The sequence below is a fragment of the Schistocerca gregaria genome, chromosome 9 (genome assembly GCF_023897955.1).
Source record: "Schistocerca gregaria isolate iqSchGreg1 chromosome 9, iqSchGreg1.2, whole genome shotgun sequence".
In the NCBI taxonomy this organism is placed as follows: domain Eukaryota; kingdom Metazoa; phylum Arthropoda; class Insecta; order Orthoptera; family Acrididae; genus Schistocerca; species Schistocerca gregaria.
In genome coordinates, this window is record NC_064928.1 from 78870695 (window position 1) to 78891897 (window position 21203).

General features: G+C 44.3%; 1 protein-coding gene across 1 annotated transcript in view; it reads right to left on the reverse strand.

The window, feature by feature from the left end:
• LOC126291735 (ammonium transporter Rh type B) overlaps positions 1–2121 on the reverse strand; it is a 221925-nt gene extending 219804 nt beyond the window's left edge. Inside the window, exon 1 of the mRNA XM_049985408.1 lies at positions 1958–2121. The gene's annotated coding sequence lies outside the window, so the exon portion shown is untranslated. The remainder of the gene's footprint in view (positions 1–1957) is intronic.
• Positions 2122–21203: the final 19082 nt, after the last annotated feature.

A 21203-nucleotide genomic window follows, 5' to 3' on the forward strand; every position in this document is an offset into this window, starting at 1 on the left:
TATTTTGGATCAACTACTGCCCTCTATAACAGACATTTTCAACGATTCATATTCACAAGTATTTTCCCTGAGGCCTGGGAACTGGGACAAATTAAGCCACTGCCTAAAAAGAACATCGCCACAGCACATTCTGACTACCGCCCCATCTGCCTTCTTGCTGCACTATCAAAGGCCTTAGAATATATAGTCCATGACCAGCTCAGCAACTACCTAACTGCTAAAAACCGACTAGACAAACACCAATCAGGTTTCCGTAAATATCGAAGCACAACATCCGCACTGATAAAGGTGACAGATGACCTGAAACTTGCCATGGACGGACAAGAAGCGACTATCATTTGCTTCTTAGATTTCAGCAAAGCATTTGATACTGTCGACGTCGACGTCTTACTATCCAAACTTAGCGGTCTAACTTTCTCACCAAGTGCAGTGCAATGGTTTCGCTCATAAATGACGTCTCGCCACCAACGCGTCCTGACCGGGAATATAAAATCACAATGGTGGCAGGTAGCGTCAGACGTTCCACAAGGCTCAGTATTAGGTCCTATACTCGTCTCTCTGTATGTCAATCATGTGTCATCAGTTCTGACCTAGTGTAAATATCATATGTATGCTGATGACCTTCAGTTGTATGTAAGTGCGAAACCAAGCAATCTTAAGAAAGCTATTGAATATGTCAATACTGACCTCGATGCACTATCAAAATGGGCACAGGACATAGGACTGAAACTAAACCCATCTAAAACCAAAGCGGTACTTGTTGGTCTCTCTAAGCTAATTAACCCAAAACATCAGGAATCCGTACCATCTCTTATCCTAAATGGAACAAATATTAACTTCTCTCCCTCAGCAAAGAGTTTGGGAGTAATAATAGATGAAAATCTAAATTGGACAGAGCACGTAACTGCAGTGTGCAAAAAAGCATCAGCATCCTTTCATGTCCTACAAAAATATAAAAACTCTTCCCTTTCGATCTGAAAAAGAAATTAGTACAATTATGAATGCCTGCGTCCGATATATCTGTGACGTTCGACTTTTTGATCACATTTCACCAGCATATGCAAAATTGTCCTGGCTGCGTGCAGACAAACGCAGAGATTTCCAACACTCTGTCTCATCTACTGCCTTATAAATGTACACTGTCCTACATACCTCTCCTCGTCCTTAACGCTTATGTCGGAACAACATGACAGAAACACACATTCCCATCATAATAAAATCCTCTCTGTTCCAGTGCATCGCTCAGTCACCTTCTCAAAGTCCTTTACAGTAGCGGGAACTCGACTCTGGAATAACATCCCTCGTTATGTTAGAGAGTTTAAAAACATGTCCGTCTTCAAAAAAAACAGTTAATGACGTATCTACTTAGCAACGGTAATGCCTTCCTGTGTAAATGAATGCACTTCACCTGATTACTTCCCTCTTTCCCCCTCCTTGAATCTGCCTTCCCCCAAACTCGCTGTACTAGTTGAAATCTACTTTACACACCAAGATATTAATGTACATCTGCACCAGTCGACATTTCTATTGCGAATTTTTCTCATGTTTATCATTATTATTTTCTTACTGTTACTATTATTGCTTTTATCATAATTTGTATGTATAGCACCTGTTGTAAAAATACTGCCAGCATTTACTTTATAAGGTCTTAGTCACTATTCATATTGTCACTAGAGTAAGCTAATTTTCTCATTTAAACTATGGTCATGATGTAACTCTGATGTGTGAAATGCTGCATGTGTGGAACACTGGTCCGATGTAAGAGAGGGCCACATGGACCTAATCTGATCAGGTTAAATAAATAAATAATGATAACAAGGTTAAAATGGCCGCCCCAACAGCGAAAACTGGTGAAATGTCTCGCCTCTCTGCAGAGTATTCCATTCCTTTTTGGTTCTCGAGAACAGAATTGTCGATCTCTAATCCGCATATCATCAGTAGTGGTGGAAGTACTCACCGTGTCCAGTCGCGAAGTCAAACAAGGACGCGTCGCCCCGGCTTATCCGTCCGCTGTCTCCGCTGCTACTGACAAACAGACCTCAGCTCTCCTGTGTCGGCACGAAGAAGGGGGCGGTGAAGCACCCGTATCTCCTAGCCTTGGGGACGCAAAGCAGTACTGTCAATATGTAACGCGGGCACTTCCAGCCGGGACACACGGCACTGTCGGGCCCCCCTTGTGACGTAACGCGGCTGCAAAACAAGGCAGCGCGTGACCGAGCAACGGGTGGCGGAGCGTCGCGTGCGTTACAGAGGGGCGGCCTGCCAAAGGGAATTGATTTATTTGTCCCGCTTCAATAACGCAGCAGGTCAGCGGCTCACTGGCGCGCTATAATGGGCGAGATCACAGTCGGCTATTCTTAGACTCGTGGAACTGGAAAGAGTCATTGAGGTTGAGTGCTTTAGAGTCGCTCGAAACGCTTCTTTCGTTCGAGCGTCGTAGCTACCTCGGTGGCGGAGCGCAGCCCTCACTCACGGCCGCGGTGAAGGATGCGTTCGGAGCGTGAGTAAAGGATGCGTGCGTAGCGTGAGGTACATTACGCGATTGACTGCTCCGCGCATTTGATCTGAAACGTTCATCGGTCAATCAGCTAAACCTTTAACTGAGCGGCGGAAAAATGTTCCTATCGGGGCCGGCCGGTGTGGCCGTGCGGTTATATGCGCTTCAGTTTGGAACCGCGTAACCGCTTCGGTCGCAGGTTCGAATCTTGCCTCGGGCATGGATGTGTATGATGTCCTTAGGTTAGTTTAAGTGGTTCTAAGTCCTAGGGGACCGATGACCTCAGAAGTAAAGTCCCATAGTGGTCAGAGCCATTTGAATCATTTGTTCCTATCGGAGCAGAAAAGAGAGAGAGAGAGAGAGAGAGAGAGAGAGAGAGAGAGAAACTGCTCCCGGTTATTTAAAAGACACTGACTGACTGCGTCATTCTACTTTCCTCAGCACCTTTAACCCTTGTATGCATGAGTGGCTGGACTAGCAAAAATTCGTGAAAGCCATTTGTAAGACCGCTACCTCAAAACAAGTATTAAATGGAGGGCGTATGTCAATAGTAGTGCAAGTCCATTACCTCCACTTTTCTGCCTATAATGCTTCTGAAATTAATGATCCAGACAACAAGAAAGAAAAGTTCATCTCTAGCAAGAAGCCATATGCTTGAATATTTCTGGTACCTCAACTGCAGATTTTTCAGCGCTCATTTGACTTCAGGATTCTGTATCTCACGATGAACAAAAATGGACTTGTACCACTATTGAAATAAGCCCTTCAAATGTTGCTAGTAAAGAAAGTGTTGTAAAGCTGTGAAGGTACTAGCGACACAGAATGATTAAGAAAGTCTTTATTATGAAACTGCCGCGCGGGATTAGCCGAGCGGTCTGGGGCGCTGCAGTCATGGACTGTGTGGCTGGTCCCGGCGGAGGTTCGAGTCCTCCCTCGGGCATGGATGTGTGTGCTTGTCCTTAGGATAATTTAGGTTAAGCTTAGGGACTGATGACCCTAGCAGTTAAGTCCCATAAGTTCCAAAAAAAAAAAAAAATGATACTCTGGCATTTGTTGTACTATAGTATGAAATAAAAAAAATTATAAATTATCTTGCAATTTTCCAAAGTTGAATAGCTGCCTGTCAGTTTTACTGATCCATATCAGAATATTTGCTTGTTAAAAGTAAAACTCCTCATAAAAAAATTTCACTACGTTCTTTGTATGCACTGATCAGCCAGAACATTATGACCTACCTAATAACCAGTGTGTCCACCTTTCACCTTTGACAGGGAGAACAGAGGTAACGCGTTGTTGTACGGAAGCAACGAGGCCTTGGTAAGCCGCTGGAGGAAATTGGCACCACATTTGGACACACAAGTCATGTAATTCCTGTACGTACCGCGGAGGGAGACGATAGCTTTGATGCCACGTTCTATCACATCCCTCATGTGTTCGATCGGATTCATATCTGGCGAGATGGAGGGCCAGTACATCAGTTGGAACTCACTACTATGTTCCCCGAAACACTCTATCGCACTTCTGGGCTTGTGACATGGCGCATTATCTTGTTGAAAAATGCCACTGCCGTCGGAGGACGTGACTGTCATGAAGTCGTGTACTTAGTCTGCAACCAGCGTACGATACTCCCTGTCCGTCATGGTGCCTTGCTTGAGCTCCATGGACTCTCGGATATTTTTTTTTTTTTTTTTTTGGGTCATCAGTCTTCTGACTGTTTTGAGGCGGCCAGCCACGAATTCCTGTCCTGTGCCAACTTCTTCATCTCAGAGTAGAACTTGCAAACTATGTCCTCAATGTGTTCCAATATCTGCCTTCCTCTACAGTTTTAGCCAATGCTAGGCTGCTCTTGATGTCCCCCCTGCCCCGCCCGTCATTGGTTATTTTGCTACCTATTCCTTAACTTGATGTACTTTGTGACCATCAGTCCTGATGTTAAGCTTATCGCTGCTCTCATTTCTGCTGCTTCTCATTGATTTCGTCTTTCTACGATTTACTTTGATACATAGTCTGTACTCATGAGATTGTTCATTCCAGTCAAAACAATTCTGCTTCACTTTCAGTCAGGATAGGAATGTCATCAGCGAATCTTATCATTGATATCCTCTCACCTTGTATTTTAATTCCAGTCCTGAACCTTTCTTTTATATCCATCATTGCTTCTTCGACGTATAGATTGAACAGTAGGGTTCTAGGCGCTCAGTCCGGAACTGCGCGACTACTACGGTCGCAGGTTCGAATCCTGCCTCGGAGATGGATGTGTGTGATGTCCTTCGGTTAGTTAGGTTTAAGTAGTTCTAAGTTCTAGGGGACTGATGACCAGAGATGTTAAGTCCCATAGTGCTCAGAGCCATTTTTTGAACAGTAGGGGGGGGGGGGGGGGTGGAAGACTACATCCCTGTCTTACAGCCTTTTTAATCCGAGCGCTTTCATCTTGGTTGTCCACTCTTATTATTCCCTCTTGTCTCTTCTACATATTGTATATTACCCGCCTCTCCCTATAGCTCATGAATGTCCAACGGGAATGTTCCCCAGAGCATAATGGAGCCGCCGCCGAGTTGTGTCTGTCCTGCAGTACGGGTGTCAAGAAGCTGTTCCCCGTGGCCTCTAATCGTCATGAAGAAGAAGACCCTGGCAACGTCTGCCAGTGTGCCAACGTTCAGTGCCAATTGTCACGTCTCCATTTCAGTCCAAGTTGCCGATGACGTTGCATTAACGTTGGCACATGCATGGGTCGTCGGCTGCGGAGAGCCTACGTTGGGACTGTTCGGTGCGCTGTGTGCTCAGACACACTTGCACGCTGTCCGGTATTAGTCTGACGCTAGTCCCACCAGTCTGTTTTACCAGTCTGAACAGCTGACGACGTCCGACATCTGTAATGAAAGGTGGCCGCCCATCTCCACGATGTCTGGACGTGGTTTGACCTTGGTTTCGCCGCGTGTTGAAGACACACACCACAGCACTCCACAATCACCAGAAAAGTTGTGCAGTTTGAGGATGCTGTGCCGAGTCTCCGGCCATCACAATCTGCCTTCGGTCAAATTCACATAGATCGCGTGCCTTCACCGTTCTACACGTGGACAGCACGCTCACTCACACCACACGTACCGTGTGTGTGTGTGTGTGTGTGTGTGTGTGTGTGTGTGTGTGTGTGTGTGTGTTGTCTGACTGGCAGTCATACCTCGCCAGCTGAAGCTGCTATCGTTTGGACGGGTTTGTATCGATAGTACAATGGAGGTCATGAAGTTCTGGCTGAGCAGTGTGTATTCTTTGTGCATTTTCAGATTGACTGAACGCTTTTCTGTCATAAGGTACTTTCATTTTGGTGATCCTCTACACTACTGGCCATTAAAATTGCTACACCAAGAAGAAATGCAGATGATAAGCGTGTATTCACTGTACAAATATATTACACTAGAACTGACATGTGATTACATGTCATTACATGCCGCGGTGGTCTCGCGGATTAGGCGCTCAGTCCGGAACCGCGTGACTGCTACGGTCGCAGGCTCGAATCCTGCCTCGGGCATGGATGTGTGTGATGTCCTCAGGTTAGTTAGGTTTAAGTAGTTCTATGTTCTACGGGACTGATGACCACAGATGTTAAGTCCCATAGTGCACAGAGAACTATTTTTTTTTTTTTGTGATTACATTTTCACGCAATTTGGGTGCATTGATCCTGAGAAACCAGTATCCAGAACAACCACCTCTGGCCGTAATAACGGCCTTCATACGCCTCGGAATTGAGTCAAACAGGGCTTGGATGGTGTGTACAGGTACAGCTGCCCATGCAGCTTCAACACGATAGCACAATCCATCAAGAGTAGTGACTGGCGTACTGTGATGAGCCAGTTGCTCGGCCACCATTGACCAGACGTTTTCAATTGGTAAGAGATCTGGAGAATGTGCTGGCCATTGCAACAGTCGAACATTTTCTGTATCCAGAAAGGCTCGTACAGGACCTCCAACATGAGGTCGTGCATTATCCTGCTGAAATGTATGGCTTCGCAGGGATCGAATGAAGGATAGAGCCACGGATCGTAACACATCTAAAATTTAACGTCCACTGTTTAAAGTGCCGTCAATGCGAACAAGAGGTGACCGAGACGTGAAACAAATGGCACCTCTTACCATCACGCCGGGTGATACGCCAGTATGATGATGATGCATACACGCTTCCAATGAGCGTTCACCGCCATGTCGCCAAACAAGGATGCACCATCTTGATGCTGTAAACAGAACCTGGATTCAGTCGAAAAAATGACGTTTTTCCATTCGTGCACCCAGGTTCGTCGTTGAATACACCATCGCAGGCGCTCCTGTCTGTGATGCAGCGTCAAGGGTAACCGCAGTCACGGTCTCCGAGCTGATAGTCCATGCTGCTGCAAACGTCGTCGAACTGTTCGTGCAGATGGTTGTTGTCTTGCAGACGTCCCCATCTGTTGACTCAGGGATCGAGACGTGGCTGCACGATCCGGTACAGCCATGCGGATAAGATGCCTGTCATCTCGACTCCTACTGATACGAGGCCGTTGGGATCCAGCACGGCGTTCCGTATTACCCTCCTGAACCCACCGATTTCATATTCTGCTAACAGTTTTAAACATTCATGGTGATGTCTGTTTGTTCTATATAGCGTCTCCCTACCACTTTCGCGCAACGACGCTCTGAGCGTGTTTTTTTAGGCAATTGACTAGTTTGAACCTGGGACCTGTTGCTGGTAAGGAGACGCCAGACCATACATCACATGTAGAGTTCAGAAGAGTTCAGTGAGACTAGTGATGATATAACCAAATACTAAATGATCTCAGCGTCAGCTCCACTGCCTTCCCTGTAAAAGAATCTTAATACTAACTAAATTTAGTGGAAGGGGTTCAAGGCTTTCCTATTTTTAGTTAGCTGGTAAAATAACGTCGATAAAGGAGTTAAGTTTACCATTGGAAATTTTATTCTACTCACAAAACATTGTTTATAAATTGCACTATTGATAAAAGGAAGTGTTTTAATACAGGATGGTGAAAACCAACTGTGTTCAACAAAAATGTGAACGAATATTCCCTGAATGGATTTCCAAGTTCTACAATGGATCGAAGGATGACCTACGCCATGTCACACCTATAATCTAGGTTTAAATTAAGTTTCACAAAAGAGAAAACTATCAAAATGGTCTACAGTGACCCTCAATTATCTTTAATTACTTATCTAACTTGTCGTAAATTACAGTGACTGATGTGGCTTCTCAATAATTATGTAACAGAGAAATCATCGCGTTTCATATTTTTACTTCAAGTGGCAAATGTGAACACCATGAGTTTTAATTAACGATCGACACTAGTATTATGCAAAAAGGGGGTGTAACAGATGAGACTTCTGCAGTTCTGAGTGAAGCTTCATGCGCCGTTATGCGGCATCGCGTGCGTTCATTACCTTCTCGGTGTTTAGGCAGCGTCAGGGCGGCAGCGGCCGGCGCAGCAGCCATCCAACTCGCCGTCTCGGAACCAACTCTCTCTTAACTTCTCCTTACTACAATTTACCGAAGTTGGTTTAAAAAACTTTCTGGCTGTGTTGTCATCTGACCAATCAGGGTCTCAATGTTAACCTTAAGCTCCGCCTACAAAAATTCTGTCTATCCAATGAGAAACGTTGTACTTTTCGTGGTGGGGCAATGTATTTAAGGCCTGCAACGTAACAGAGACACGAAAAAGTCTCACGCTAAAACGTGCGGGTTGTGTGGTCTTAGCGGTAGGCTGGCTACGTGGGTGTCCAGTCCGTCCCTTATTGTAGGGCCTTCTAGTTTAACACGGTTCTGCTCTCAGCTTCTGTTCTCGTTTCTCCCCTCGGAACTGCGTCTGTCTCACGGTGGGAAGGTATGAGGCGCATTTAGGCATTCTTGTGTTAGTCTGTGGTATTCCATTTGCTTACTTGTTACTTGTATTACTTTGGTTAATTTAATGTGACGATTTATTCGGAGCTATGTGACATACTACTGGATTTGCTTATCTTGTCAGCGTTTTCATGGAAGGTGCTGGATTTGCCTGACACCCTACACAGTCATTGGATCTCGACCAACGAGAGCAGCAACGTCGCGATACGATAAACCGCAATCGCGATAGCCTACAATCCAAAGTCGGAAACGTGATGGTACGCATTTTCCCTCCTTACACGAGGTATCACAACAACGTTTCACCAGGCAAAGCCGGTCAGCTGCTGTTTGTGTATGAGAAATCGATTGGAAACTTTCCTCATGTCAGCACGTTGTAGGTGTCGCCACCGGCGCCAACCTTGTGTGAATGCTCTGAAAAGCTAATCATTTGCATATCACAGCACTTTCTTTCTGTCGGTTAAATTTCGCGTTTGTAGCACGTCATCTTCGTGGTGTAGCAATTTTAATGTTCAATGGTGCAGTTGTCTCAACCTTTGTCAGTTGGCTACTAATGGCACACCATGCCTTGGTATGTAGTACTTTATTTTGGCGGACTGACTTGTTGATTCTGGTCATATTAGAAAAGTAATATTTTCATCACATCTGGTTTCCATGTCTTGGGGATGTTACTGTCAAGATATGCACGAGATATTTATTGCTACATCATCCAATAGGTTTTTCCGTAATACAAAATACCATCTTGTTGACTGTCTCTTCCAAGTGTATGTATTTGTCTTCTCGTGAAGAGAATCAACTACTGATATACATTCATTACAGAATAATGTTGTTTTTCATCTATAGATGTGCTATTTTGCAGAGGCTTAGCAACATCGTGCAATGTTTTTTTCTGGCCACAGAGTGTACAACTGTCAAATTGTCTTTCGGACGAAAGTGATTATTATAATTTAAATCATGTCATGAAAGGCTTCATTTCGAGTGTATTTTTCCTTTTATTTAGTTACACGACCTCTTACTGGACATGGCGGAATTTTCATGATACTCTGTACTCGTATTCTGTTCTTTGGTGGCAATGATTTACTCTACTGAGTTTCATTACGACAGATAAGGAAATCAACAATCCTGTAGTCTGTATCATGTAATTCTTCACCGTCTGTTTCAGCTGGAACGCTAGAAGACGTAGATGTGACTATCCTGATGACCACCAACGCCTGAAGCTTCAAGTTCAAGCCATTCAGTAACAAGTTTTTATCAGGCTGTGCTGACTTCACGTGTTCTTTTGTCTTTACAGGTGATATGGCACATAATTACTTTCTAAGTAAGGAAAAGTGTAAGTAGGCTGTTTAGGTTTTCTTATTGGTAACGCCGCTTAGCGCTCGGTATGAAAAAGCACTGGCTGTGCTGTGCGCAGTCTGTGTTTAGTTTGCATTGTTGTCTGCCATTGTAGTGTTGAGCAGCGGCAGCTGGATGCTAACAGCGCGTAGCGTTGCGCAGTTGGAGGTGAGCCGCCAACAGTGGTGGACGTGGGGAGAGAGATGGCGGAGTTTTGAAATTTGTAAGAATTGGTGTCATGAACTGCTATATATATTATGACTAGTGAGGTAAATACATTGTTTGTTCTCTATTAAAATCTTTCATTTGCTAACTATGCCTATCAGCAGTTAGTGCCTTCAGTAGTTTGAATCTTTTATTTAGCTGGCAGTAGTGGCGCTCGCTGTATTGCAGTAGCTTGAGTAACGAAGATTTTTGTGAGGTAAGTGATTTGTAAAACGTATAGGTTAATGTTAGTCAGGGCCATTCTTTCGTAAGGATTTTTGGAAGTCAGATTGCGTTGCGCCAAAAATATTGTGTTTCAGTTTAAGCACAGTCTTGTATAAATTTTTTCTAAGGGGACGTTTCATATTTCGACCAGACTACTATGGTCAAGCCATGAGGAGAAGCGAAAATAACTTACAGAGTTCGAAAAATGCTGCTTAAAAAACCTGTTTCCACGACATATCGATAGATAACAAGACGATCCACAACCTTCAATCTGGCAGATGGTGTAAATATAAAAAAAAGGTCAGCTGTAAGTTTAGATAACTTTATCTGAGGCTACTAGAGTGTGTAGAGATTTCGCAGGTTCACACCTATTGAAATGTCTGGCAGAGAAAACACTAAATGAGCCATTCAACAATGCACCGAGTCCGCTAGAAAAGTGTATACACACTTAAACGAACGAAAGGTATCACTTATGTGTTTATTTTACATTTAGTAATTGATCACACATGTTGTACAACCGTCAGTTTAGCACATGGTTACTTTAAATGTTCAAAATGTTCACCGTTGGCGGCTATACACATAAAAGAACGACGAGCCGTCGCCACAACTACGTCACTCGGTGTTACAGTGGAGATCGCTGCACATGTCGCTGTATAAACTTCTGGCGAAGTTCCTCCAGAGTGGTTGGCTCACGTCGATATCTACATCTACATCTACATCTACATCCATACTCCGCAAGCCACCTGACGGTGTGTGGCGAAGGGTACCCTGAGTACCTCTATCGGTTCTCCCTTCTATTCCAGTCTCGTACTGTACGTGGAAAGAAGGATTGTCGGTATGCTTCTGTGTGGGCTCCAATCTCTCTGATTTTATCCTCATGGTCTCTTCGCGAGATATACGTAGGAGGGAGCAATATACTGCTTGACTCTTCGGTGAAGGTATGTTCTCGAAACTTCAACAAAAGCCCGTACCGAGCTACTGAGCGTCTCTCCTGCAGAGTCTTCCTCTGGAGTTTATCTGTGATCTCCGTAACGCTTTCGTGATTACTAAATGATCCTGTAACGAAGCGCGCTGCTCTCCGTGGGATCTTCTCTATCTCTTCTATCAACCCTATCTGGTACGGATCCCACACTGCTGAGCAGTATTCAAGCAGTGGGCGAACAAGCGTACTGTAACCTACTTCCTTTGTTGTCAGATTGCATTTCCTTAGGATTCTTCCAATGAATCTCAGTCTGGCGTCTGCTTTACCGACGATCAACTTTACATGATCATTCCATTTTAAATCACTCCTAATGCGTACTCCCATATTATTTATGGAATTAACTGCTTCCAGTTGCTGACCTGCTATTTTGTAGCTAAATGATAAGGGACTTATCTTTCTATGTATTCGCATCACATTACACTTGTCTACATTGAGATTCAATTGCCATTCCCTGCACCATGCGTCAATTCGCTGCAGATCCTCCTGCATTTCAGTAATATTTTCTATTGTTACAACCTCTCGATACACCACAGCATCATCTGCAAAAAGCCTCAGTGAACTTCCGATGTCATCTACCAGGTCATTTATGTATCTTGTGAATAGCAACGGTCCTATGACACTCCCCTGCGGCACACCTGAAATCACTCTTACTTCGGAAGACTTCTCTCCATTGAGAATGACATGCTGCGTTCTGTTATCTAGGAACTCCTCAATCCAGTCACACAGTTGGTCGGATAGTCCGTATGCTCTTACTTTGTTCATTAAACGACTGTGTGCAACTGTGTCAAACGCCTTGAGGAAGTCAAGAAACACGGCATCTACATGTGAACCCGTGTCTAAGGCCCTCTGAGTCTCGTGGACGAATAGCGCGAGCTGGGTTTCACACGACCCTCTTCTTCGAAACCCATGCTGATTCCTACAGAGCAGATTTCTAGTCTCCATAAAAGTCATTATACTCGAATATAATACGTGTTTCAAAATTCTACAACTGATCGATGTTAGAGATATAGGTTTATAGTTCTGCACATGTGTTCGACGTCCCTTCTAGAAAACGGGATTGACCCGTGCCCTTTTCCAATCCTTTGGAACGCTTCGCTCTTCTAGAGACGTTATCTTTCACAGTTCCCCACAAGTCCATAGGTGTTAGACCAGGCTACAGTGGAGGAAACTCAATGGGCGCTATTCGTCCAATCCAATGCCCCGGAAAATTGTCATACAGGAAAGCTCATACGGCTAGGTGGTAGTGTGGTGGCGCCCTATCCTGTTGGCAGAAGACCTCTTCATCACATCCATAAAGAGGGCATATACCTGTCAAAGTTGATGTGCGTAACATTTCCAGGTACACTTCTCCTTTGACAGTAGCATCAAGAAAAAGGGTCCTACTAAGCCCCTAGATGAAAGTCCATACCACACGTGAACCCTTAATTGATTGACCGCTTTATCCACATAACCATATGGATTTTCCGGTACCCAGTACACACTGTTATGCCGATTCACGGTTCCATTAAGTTTAAATTGTGCTTCGTCACTCCACACTACCTTCGTCACAAATTGTTCCTCATCTGGCATCATTTTCTGATACCATTCGCAAAATTGCATTCGGCGATCATGATCGTCACCATTAATCGCGTGCAGTAATCGTGGAATGTAAACCTTCCACTTTGCAGCTTTCAGAATTCCTTGCACAGTTGTTCTACTAACCCCCACTTGACGTGCACAAAGCGTAGCAGATCTCTGTGGAGAATTAACAGACGTTTCCAACACGAGAGCCGACCAAGCGGGACTGTCTTTCTGATCTTCCTTTGAGAATGTCACAAATCGTCCCATGCAAATCAAACTGACAAAGACGCGTGTAACTGTTTGGCGGTTCTATTTCAAACTCCCGCCTCTACTGACGCTGACGACATTATTAAAATTGAAAACCGCTTTACAATGCACTTTCGTTGCTCGAATGTCAAGCGTGCACCAGCCATCTTGTATTATCAATACCGAGCTGAAAGTAAGAACATCTGTTGAGCGAATGTACAATGCTGTACTCCAGACGTACGTTCTCAGAAATTTCTTACTCAAATTAAGGACGATATTTGATATTAGTAGACTTCTCTTGCGCAGGAGTACCTTTTTTGCTATAGCTAGTCTGCTTTTATGTCTTCCTTGCTCCATCCATCATTGGTTATTTTACTGTTCAAATGACTCTGAGCACTATGGGACTCAACTTCTGATGTCATTAGTCCCCTAGAACTTAGAACTAGTTAAACTTAACTAACCTAAGGACATCACACACATCCATGCCCGAGGCAGGATTCGAACCTGTGACCGTAGCGGTCTCGCGGTTCCAGACTGCAGCGCCTAGAACCACATGGTCACCTCGACCGGCTTATTTTACTGTCTAGTTAGCAGAATTCCTTAACTTCATCTACTTCCTGGCCATTAATCCTGATGTTAAGTTTCTTGCTGTTCTCATTTCTACTGCTTCTCATTACCTTAGTCTTTCTTCGATTTACTCTCAGTGCATAACTGTGTGCTCATTAGACTGCTCATTCCGTTCAGCAGATCATGTAATTGTTCTTGACTTTCCCTCAGGATAGCAATGTCATCAGCGAATCGTATCATTGATACCCTTCCACCTTGAATTTTAATTCCACTCCTGAACCTTTATTTCCATCATTGCTTCCTCGATGTACAGGTTGAACAGTAGGGGCGAAAGACTGCATCCTTGTCTTACACACTTTTTAATACGAGTACATCGTACAACAGTCGCACAAATTAAGTGCTTAGTTTTGTAAGTGTGAAGACCCTGCACCAAATCTCCCACATAATTCAAACAGCAGACTTATTATGACTGTGTAACTTACCTAAAGCTAATCAATCTTTTGTTATTTTCATAATCTTTATCCTGAATAATATCGGATTTTTCTCTGAAATTTTCGAAGTTGTTTGGTATTATGACCGTATCCTTGCAGATATTTTCCAATTCACTAGGAGCCCTTTTTCCAAGTATACGTCCAGGTTACCTACTCCCAGAAATGGAGCAGGTAACTTTGTCCCACCAGACAAAGACGGATTTGCGCAAGCGACTTTCGCTTCGTGGAGGGAGAAAGGGAACAACCTTCACAAACCCAGAGAATACTACATTCGTATGGTAGTCCCCGCGGTAGTTATTTGCCAACGTTCCAAGATGTCAGATTATACAAGCAAATGTAGTGACTTGTTTCGTACAACAAGATAAACTGAACCTGAGTTTGTAGTTGAAACGCATTATAGTTTCAAAAGTTCGATTAAATACAGCATTCGTGTACGATGACTCCTCTTTCTCCGAAGCAATCACATCGCTTCGGTTTTGCGGAGTATGGTTACAATGGGAAACTACTTCCACAGCTTGAGAGCAAAATCCGATTGTTGAAGGTAAAGATTATGGAAATAACAAATGGACCATTAAGTATTGACAATTTTCATAGTCATAATAAATCTGTTATTAGATTAACCGAGGATGCAAAAAAGTACTAGCAGCGAGATTTGATCCTGACTCCAGGTACTTGTGAAATTAAACGCTTACGCTCTCAACACCAGACTCTGAACAGTTGAGGCCATGCAAAGTGCAGGGTGGTTGTAATTAAACATTCGTTACGTGAGAGGGGCCCCATGGAAAACCAGAGACCGTAGCACAATGAAACTTGTGTGAAATATTTTTAAGGGCATGCGAAAGAGAACGAATAAACCAGTGAAAGAAACACACTTCAGTATCCCCATGAGAGAGTACCTTGCATATCGTGTATACGTTGGAGGTTCTACAAGATGGTTCAAATGTCTCTAAACACTATGGGACTTAACATCTGAGGTCATCAGTCCCCTAGACCTAGAACTACTTAAACCTAACAAACCTAAGGATATCACACACACCCAGGCCCGAGGCAGGATTCGAACCTGCGACCGTAGCAGTCGCGCGGTTCCAGGCTGTAGTGCCTAGAGCCGCCTGGCCACCCCAGCCGGCAAGTTGGAAACTCGTCAGAAGCTGAAGACCCATTTGAACAAATAACTAGTAAGGGCATAACCACCTATGGCAAGCTAACATAATCCAACAAGCGACAAACGTCGGCAAGTCACCCATATCAGCAACGTTGACTGGATATACCAGCTCACAAACAAATCGCCAACATCGCCCTACACTGTGCATCTGACGCCGATCGAGAGATCAACACCGGCACCTAGCGGCAGCCGCCGAGTAACAGCACCGCTCAGCGTCAAATGTATCGACCTGCATGGTACCCACTACTAACGAAGTCTACTCTCGCAAGACCTGTCGCAGGCAGCAAGACATCTGCCACTGGTCTTAGTACCCGAGATAACTATCGCAGAGGTTTTTTTTCCCTTGGCTGTTGCCTTGGCACTTGTTTTCCTTTGCCCTTCGTTCGACTTTCGACCCAGTCTATCTCCAGATGAGCGCGTATTAATGATTAACCTTAACCAGACGTACGCAAACATCGCAGTACCCACATCCTGTGACACCTCACTGAAATCTGGTTTCGCAGGACAGAGCGGATCAGGTTGTGGAAAAGGGCCAAGACCAGTTACTGTTAGTTACACAAGAACATACAACTTAATCGCTTTTGAAACACAAACACATTCCTCTTTAAAACAACAAGGATCAGTTCACGGCTGAGGGGCCAAGTAACATCTCAATAGCAAAGAGTTTAAATAATTCATTTTAAAACACAAGGATTTAGACAAACGGCTGAAGGCCTTACTTGAGTAAAATTAAAATATCTTCTCGACTGAAGGCCAAAATAATATTCCAGATGACCAAAGAAAATTCTTTAAAAGTCAAGCATTTACAAATTTCGGCTAAAAGCCATATGAAGGAAAATCTGAAATAATTCCTCGGCTGAAGGCCCAATAATATTTCAGATCACCAAGGAGAAATTCTTTAAAACACGAGCATTTACAAACTTCGGTTAAAGGCCATATTAAGGAAATTTGAAATAATTCCTCGTCCAACAGCCGAGTAACGACGAACCCGACTCAGTCCAGAACCCAAAAGCGACTAAGACACAGAACCGAGTGTCGGCCTTCCGCCTTCCGAGTGAGTGACTATGCGAACTCAGTCCACCGACCCCGCCACACCGCCTCCCTCCTGTCAGAGCAGAACCCGGAAACACTCGCGGTCGCTATACTGAAAGTAACACGAACCGACCATCGATAACGCTGGTGCTGCCACTCACGGACAGCGAAGGCGAGCAAGGATACTGGCGCCAGAAGACATTAACAGAAAATTTAAAAAAAAATATTCTCACATTTCAGAATTGCAGGAAGGACAGGTCACAGTAGTGAGTCACGCACGGCTCACTCTCGTTAGTGAAAACTAACCCTTATGCAGAGATGGCAGTAGACCTTTTGAGTTGGCCATCATGCTGGTGTATGCGTGGAAGGGCTCCACCTCTTCAAAAAAATAAAAAAATAAATAAATAAAAAAGGGAAGTCGATTCCACTGCCTCTTACCCCTCTGTTTCCACTGTCCCTCTCTGCCCCAAATACGCAATCGTATCATCTTTCCATAACTGAGATGCCAGAATGGACACGACCCAAAGGCCAATCAATTGACAAAAATTAAAGAAAACTGTACCAGTTAGGCAGTAGAAGAATCATTTATAAAAGTGGAAGTATTAACTCCCATAAATTTGTTGTTAGTGTCGACTGATTTTATCCATGTTTGATTTCAGATAACTCCTGTGGGGCTACACTGGACGTAGACTGCGTACTTCAAAATCGTAGGCCCTTCATCATTCCATAATTGCAGGTGCTATTTTTTTCTTTTTTTGTAATTGAAAATCTAAAATAAAGTTCAACGCATTATCAGTCACAATCCTCAGACAGATTCTTTGTATGCCTCTTCATTTTGTCAAAATAAAATTCCAAGGTTTGTTTATTTTTTGCTCTTTTGAATGAGAACCTGTCCTTAAAAGTCAGTTAATAACGCATCAACGATATAAGGCTTCAAGAGATCCTCTAATAAACAAAAGAGCAAATTACAATAACATAAACAAGCACTAGCGTAATGGATAGCGTCGTCGTTGATGGGATCGAAGGATGAAGGTTACCATCCAGCTACAGGTGCTTTTTTATTCACCATAGGGTTATTAACACATTCTCGGACTGTCTTAAGAACACAGTACACGTATGTTCTGCAATATTTGAGGTTCTTTAGATTCCCAACTGATTAAAGAACGAAGGATGAAGTAAATATGTGCCGATTTACGAGTGTGTGGTTAGGCAGGAACGTATGATAACTTAATTACTGCGGCTGAAACGAGGAGTCGTTACATTTATAGTATTTCTTGCCATAAAGTCGATAGCAATTCCTGCGGTTGCCGATATAACGTCATGTTTGCAGAAAGTCTTCTGAGATGAATATTACTCAGAATGTTCGGTTTTGATAGCAGTGTATCTCAACCAAGGAGAACCTCATTGGTTTCAACATATTCATTTCCGTTCAGTTTCTGTTTCAACGTACGCGGGTAATTCTGTGTACCACGGTATGAAAAGACGGTCTATTATGTGTTGTGGGATTATATTTTGTGTATTACGTGGCTATTTGTGTGTAATTGACAATACATGCATCCATCTCTCCATGGCTAAACATTATTTGCAAATATTATGTCACTGAAATGGTGCTTTTTTAATGTACAGCGTGGTTATAACTAGACTTTCGCTACTTGAGGGGGTGTACCCGGAAAACTGTTTACTGTATGGGTATCCAACTTTATGGTAATTATGTTCCGACTGTGTGCTGCAGGATTTGCGTTGTTAGCATAGTGTCGCACCTTGCCGGTAGGCGTCAGCACTGGTACAGTGACGTAGGGTTGAAACAGATGCATCAGTATGCATTACAGCTGCAGACATTCAACATGACTCTGGACATGGTGAGCAGGGCTTTACTCGTAAAGCTGTTTTATCAAAACAGCTTCAACAGTGCTTCTGATGTTCGCGAGTATCGACACATTAAGGGAATACAGGGATGCTCTTTATGCACCAAGGTAGAAGAAGGTGGTTCGGGACTTTGAATTAAATGTTGATTTGGGAATTGCTGGGACTTTGAGTTAAATGACGATTTGGGAATTGCTCCTGGGAGAGGCCGATGGCCAACTGCATCACAAATTGTTGCTGGAATTCCTGGTCGACTATCCGAAAAAAGCTGCGAACAATTGTCAAATGGTATCTCTAGTACGGTCCCAGGCTACGTGAATGTAGATGGTCGTCGGCTGCTGTGGCCGAGCGGTTCTAGGCGCCTCAGTACGGAGCGACGCATCTGCTACGGTCGCGATAGTTAGCTCGGGTAGTAAGAGCAGTAGCTGATGTCTTGCTGCCTGCGACAGGTAATGCGAGCGTAGGCTTTGTTACCAGTGGGTACCATGCATGTCGATACCTTTGACGTTGTGCGGTGCTGTTACTCGGCGGCTGCCGCTGGCTGTCGGTGTTGATCTCTCGCTCAGCGTCAGCATCACTGAATGAAATTTTCACTCTACAGCGGGGTGTGCACTGATATGAAACTTCCTGGCAGATTAAAACTGTGTGCCCGACCGAAACTCGAACTCGGCACCTTTGCCTTTCGCCGGCAAGTGCTCTACCACTAGAGTCTCGGTCCGGTACACAGTTTTAATCTGCCAGGAAGTTTCATGTTCATCATTGTTTTGTGTCCGATACGTCATATATCGGATGCACAGTGTAGGGCGATGGCGATTTGTTTGTGGGTCGGTGGGCGAGCTCATCGGTTTCCCTGCCGTAGCCTGTTGGTCGGATTCGACGGCAGCTGATACATCCAGTCAAGATAGCTGATATGCAGGGGTTTGCCGACGTTTGTCGCTCGTTAGTGTATGTTAACTTGCCATAGGTGGTTTTTCCCTAGCTAGACTCCCTGACCACCATTCTTTGAATCAATGCACTGGATTAAATTCCAAACCTCTCCGCAGTCTCTCATTAGGGAGGTCACGTGACAACGTCAATGGTGATGCTATTCGAGAGGAGTAGGTTGGGCGCCGGCAACTTGTTTCGCCATCTCTCTTCTGTCATCGCCACCACACAACGCAAGTAACACGCCACACTGTACACGTATCCATTACACTCGACTACACTGCACAGACACGCATACGACAAAACTCTCATACATCCACAGGGAAAGGGGAAAGTGGGCACGAAGGAAAACATCCTTTCCAGCAGGCAGCTGAAACCTTCGCGTGGTATATCCGCGCCAACAATGCCGTAATACACCTACGTTGTATTTCTCTTCGAAGGTATTAAAAGAAATTGGTGTCATAATACAGCAGGATTATATGCTAAAAATTGCTTGCGAAAGTCAGAAAATTCGCCACACAGTCAGCTACAACTTACTGTTGATGCTGACGTCACGTTCTGTTAAAAGATCGTGGCAATATTCATTGTAAAATTCATGAAAAACTGCCTGACCTCTGATTCCTAGGTATATTCAGCCTTGCCTGATAATTTATTGTTGTCTCAACCGCGGCCTGCATCGGAACCCATCTCGTCTCATAGTGGTTTCTGATACCTAAATGAATACTTATAAAAGGTAACAGCGGAATTACACAGACCAGTATTCTGACAGAGCTGACGAAGACATGCACACATTGTTCCTAAGGAAACACAGGGAAATGAAAGGTAGGCTGTTACACGTTAATTACAACTTGTCCACCCACACACAGTAGATCAACCTAACGTGAAAACTCTTGCTGTAGGGTAAGACAAAAGAAACGAACATCTAATCAGGGACGGCGTAGAGTGAGAGATCCGTCAAATGATTAATAGCCAGGAGAGTCCGTCCCCGTTAGCTGAGTGGTCAGCACGGTGGAATGTCGCGCCAAGGGGTCCGGGTTAGGTTCCCGGCTGGAGCAGGAGATTTTCTCCGCTCAGGGAACGGGTGTTGTGTTGTCCTCCTCATCATTTCACCCCCATCTCCACTGCGCAAGTCGCCCAATGAGGCCTCGAATGCCCTCGGCGGCCGAACTTCCCCGAATGGGAGACTCCCAGCTCACAATTCTGTACACTCATGTCCGTAGCCAGGAGAATTCCATAGCGCAGGCAGGGACAGAAAACGTCCTGTCAGGAAACATCGCTAGCTCCATCGCACCTGTTGACTGAGTATCAAACCGTTCCATTTTTATGAACTCAGAACCGAAATATTCGTGGTTGCATTTCAGTGAATACGAAACAGCATTGTTCCGAGCTGTCAGGTCCATTGCCGCTACTAAGAACAGGAAGAATGCCAAAGGACGTGTAAATAGTGGTAAGAATTGCACTCCTGAAGATTACTAACCGACTCCAACCAAGAACTGCAAATGACAGAGGACCATAGGGCCTCCCTCGTCAATTTTGTTGCTGAGGGCACTGCACCTCAGTATGCCTCCACCGACAGAAAGTGGCTACACAGGGTGAGAGATGATTTGTTCCGGCCAGTGAGCCCTGGTCTCACGGTTCAGAGGTCGGCGTTCCTGGGGTGGGGGCAATTCTGCGAAAGGCCAAAATGGTCTAGCGACCCCGCGCCAGAAACGGTTCCGAGAGCCTTTGTGGCTGGACGCCAGCTTGCGAATTACTGTGTGACCAAGTCGCTAGTAAACCAAGTCTTCTCGTCCCGCTGAATTGTACATGCCTTTTTAAGGGCACTAGGTAATTATTATTCCTAAAAGCTGCTGCTAAGTCAGATCGTTTTATTCGTTAAAATAGATCTCTTTCGGCAAACGTAATCAGGATATCTTTTAGTAAATGGTACGTAATTTTGGTACAATATTTCTAATATTGAAAGTAACTGTTAACCAGAAAACATTGTTATAAAATTTGTTACATACCCTGTACGTAGGAGGGGTTTGTCATTTGTATGTTATCGCGGTTCTGTCGCCGTCTTTTTGTTTTAATTACAGTCCATTAGTGTCCTTGGAAAAATGACGGTTGGTTATACTAGTCATATGTAGTATAACCATCCGTTACTTCGCCAAGGGCACTAATAGAGTGTAATTAAAACAAAAAGACAGCGACAGAACCACGATAACATACAGATGACAAACCCATCTGACATGATACAA